Consider the following 4,456-nt stretch of genomic DNA (forward strand, 5'->3'; position numbering starts at 1 on the left):
GCGTCGAGTCAGAGACGATGTACAGCACGACTTCCTGTCGCAATTTTCAAAATAAAAATGGCCATGGCAAATATCCTGCCACATTTCGCACATGAACGAGGGCATCAATTGTGTGCCTTATTTTTAGATATGCCGTTCTTTTCTAATTCGCGAATTTAAGCAGGATAATAACTACCGTGAATATAAATTATGAACGAGTGAAGTACGTCAGAACAAAAGTAGTTGTCTTTTGGGTTTCCGGTTTTAATTTAGCACTCTTTCTCTAACTTAACAAATGTGTAAAGCCAGTCAAAAGCGTAGCGCGACTGCTCCATCTACTGGACCAGCAACAGCAATGCATGTTGTCGCCTATGAGATGTGTAGTTAAATACCTTTGATTGTAAATTAGAATCTTTTATTTAATCGTATGTAATTTATGTAATATTCAACAGTAGGCTACAAAGCAAGCATGTAAGCTACTTTCAGCTGCCCCCTTTCCATAAGGAACGGCCACAACTGGTAGCTCTGCATGTTTGATGCTCTCCCTGACACAACACCAAAGAGGATAGTGTCTTGAATGTGATTTTATTCAAGACACTATCTGTCTCTGTGTAACCCAGTCATAGATTACATATTGTTATAATTACACAAAATGTATTCTTTATACCTGACTGTTAGGACCTCCAAGCCTGTAGTTATATTCATCATCAGTTAGAGCCCCTCCTCATCTTTTCTTCTTCTTCAGTGCAACCATGTAAATACAGTGAACCCCTTTGGCCTCTGCCCCTTTTCTACAATTCCCCTGTGGGAGAGGAGCTACAGCGAGCAAGTTATTTACTTGAGGGTCTTTCTTTCTTTTACCTTTCTTTGTCAGACACAACGCAGGAACACACCGGTTACATCTGCATCTCATTTATGCAGAGAGCTGTATTTGGGCCATTTATAAAGATGACTTCAAAAATCAACCTTGCATTGGTAAGTTTAAAAAGAATAGCAGCTCAGCATAGAGCAGGATGAGTGATTTTTTTAATCAGAGAGGTTTTTTATATTTAAAAGTTATTGATTGGATGATGCAGCGATGCCAGCATCCACACACATCTGCAGGTATTTATTGAATGAGTATGTGCTTCTATAGGTGGCATTGCTGACACTACAGATTAGTTAAAGCACTCCTCTACTGGAAATTTTGGAATGTTAAGTCACTGTTAGTTTGAAGCACAGTTTTGCAGACAATTAAGCATTCCTATGTTGCAGGGGTGTTTTCTTTCACCATCAGTCTTCACTCAGTCTTTGCTGACAGGTGTTTGGATGTGATATCAAAGTCCCCACAAGCAAACATTCCCTGAACTTCTAGTAGGCCCATGCACTGCTCTTTATGTCATAGACATAATATTGTCTAGCTAGTTAGCTGCTTAAGTATTTCGATTAGTTGTGCTCTTAACTATAAGAAATTAATTTAACATCAACTTGGTATTTATATCGGCCTAAGGTCACACAAATACGCTAAAACAGGTGTGTCAAACATAAGGCCTGGGGGCCACAATCAGCCTAGCAGACACCGTAAACCGGCCCACTGGACAGGTTTGGAAAATTTAAAGGAAGCTGTCAATTTTGGACATTTAACTGTATATTAATAGGTTTTACAGGTTTCCCAACAGATAAAGACCTTTATCGTAAATATACTTCACCAAAGTAATTAAGTAGTAGATAAATCACAATAATGTTCAAGTTATTTAAAATTACAGAAAGATTTTATAGAAGAACTCCTATAAAATCTTTCTGTAATTTTACAGAAATTTTTTATAGAAATGTTTTTTCACAGAGAGGAACTTTATTTATTTTTTTTTGCAATTTAAGCCCAAAAAGTCATGCTTAGAGCACTATTTCTTTATCACATGGAAATCCAGACATGCTGTTGAAATTGCTCTTTCCTTTCTAATATAAAAATATCTCTGGCATTAAATGCACAGTTCATCTTCTTTACAATGACAGAAGGGAGCGCTTCACTGGTCCTTTAAGATCAAAGTGGGATGTATGTGGTCCGGTATTTAAATGAGTTTGACAGCCCTGCCCTAGAATATCAGTAGGTATATAGTGTATTGCAAAACAATAAGGTGACTCTGAGTTTGCATGTTCCCACTGTGTCTGTGTGGGTTCTTTGTTTTCTCTAGTTTCCTCCCACAGCTCACAAGAAAAAATAAATATCATCAAAATTTGCAGTCCTGTGTGACCTTCTAATGATAGAGACAAGTCCAACTTAATTTCTTTGTTTTTCACAATCACTGTTCAAATGTAACTTTCAAAAGTAGTTTTAAGTATTTCTCAGGAAAAGAGACACTTCTTTCCTTAAACACACTTGCAAGTTAGGCAAAATTAAGCTTCATAATACAGCCTCCACCCTGAAAAGTACAGTGTACTTATGATGTAAAATGGAGAAATATTGTTTGTTTTGTGCAAAATTACCAAGAAATTATGCAGTACTTAAAATTACTTATGGAGTACTTAATTTACTAACAGTATATTTATTTGTTTCCTGTAGAAACCAGATTTGTTACCCCCTTACTCTAGCTTGCATACAATTAAGTATCTGTAGTTAAATATAATTAATATGTAATATCAAATAAAAGAGAGCAACATAATACATAAGACCATCACAATAATCTGATTAAGTGTAAATAACAGTAAATACTAAATGTTGAATGTTATTGTTCAGCACGCAAGACCGACAGCACACAATGTGCTTTGAGGTCATTGAAATTACAGGGGAATTACAGCCTTAATCATAGGCTATAATATGAGGGGTTACCCATACTTTGTAAAGGTAAGCCTGAAGCATGCTAAGAATAAGCATGAATGGTCCAAAAGTCAACATGCAGAGATAGTTAATGACATTCAGAAATTAATTTAAGTTACTTCAGCCGTTATAAAATCACCAGCAGTGGAGTGCACTGAATGACATTAACTCAAACTTTAAATTCTTCTTATGTAGGAGACAACAGCAGCCACAGTTTAAACTAAATGAAAGCACAAAGATTCCGCTGTTCTGCGTTATTTTCAGACTTCTATTGAGAAATATCAAAATTTAAACATAGGTCTTTTGTGTGTTTTCTTTTGCTTTGGTTTTATTTTGCCAAAGTCAGACATATTTGATGCAGTTCTAAAAGTGCCATAACACTTCCTTTATGATTTAAATGAAAATGTCACCATTGAAAAGTTTTGAAAAGTGACACGATTGGTTCAAAGTTAATGGTCCGTTTCTTTCTAGACTACTGCTGACAGTGTCCCGCAGCGCTGCCGTCTGGCTGCCACTAATCAGTGTCATCCTGCCTGCAGCACACCACTGTCTGCTCATGTGGTTAACAAATTCTGCAGTGACTTAACACGCATTCAGCCTCGGCCCAGGCAAGATGCGGAGACTTTTGCTGATAACAACATCTTATTTCAGGACGCATTTTTAGTCTGCTTACCTGCTTAACTCACAGCTCCATTGTTTATTTCAGTGTTTTCAGCCTTTGTCTGCCAAGACAAACACACTAGTCAGTTCATCGCTGAATGTGATGTGGATTTAGTAGATACATCAATATGTTTTAAGAGTGAAAAGTTACATTTTGCCACAATCGAATTTAAATTCATCAAAATATCTGTACAGAAGATAAAGAATATAAGAACATGAGTATAAAAAAAATACATTTATCGACAAGGGAGAACTCCCACTCTTGGTCTTACTAGGCGGTGATCATAAGATAGTCAAGAATGAAAGGGATCCTAGAGATCTATAAATAAAGTTAAGTTAAATTAAAAGTCAAAAATAATCACACTTTCATCTCGTGGTTGAGAGAACAATAAGTTTCATTTAAAAAATTTTCATCAAAAGTTTCATTTTTAGATCATCTGCAGTGGTTTAGCTGTTGGAAAATACCTTTGTGGAAGTTTTAGGGACATTCCAGTGTCAACATCCCCTTTATGGCATTCACTTGTGGTCAATTTTTCTTACAAATCTGTTATTGTTTTAATCTTCTGCTCTTAATGTTTAGTGTAGTTGTCATTTTTTACTGATCAAGGGACATGTCTTGTCATAAATCCTTAATCAACCAATTAGCATAAGTTAGCCAAAATGCCAATTTTGCAATCAATATCTTTCTTGATCTTTCCGAAACTAAAATACAGTGGCATTGTTTTTTGTCTGGAAGCAGGTTTTTAGCTCCATTCACTCCTATTCAATGAAGATTTCTTGTAACTAGAGCCAAACCACAATTCTCACAGTTGCTAGGCGAAATCAGTCACAAAGGAGTTGCCACGGTAAAAAACACCTTGTGATTGCTTTGGATACCCTGATCGCCAATAGTTTGCATGGAAGATGCCAAATTATATGCAAGCACTCACTCACTAACTAGTAGCTGAGTTGTAATAAAACTTGAAGAAACACAAACCATAAGAGGCGAATATTCACCAGGCAGAACCTTCTTCTTTTCCAATT

The sequence above is a fragment of the Neolamprologus brichardi genome, chromosome 14, assembly GCF_056152115.1.
Source record: "Neolamprologus brichardi isolate AB-2024 chromosome 14, ASM5615211v1, whole genome shotgun sequence".
NCBI lineage: Eukaryota > Metazoa > Chordata > Actinopteri > Cichliformes > Cichlidae > Neolamprologus > Neolamprologus brichardi.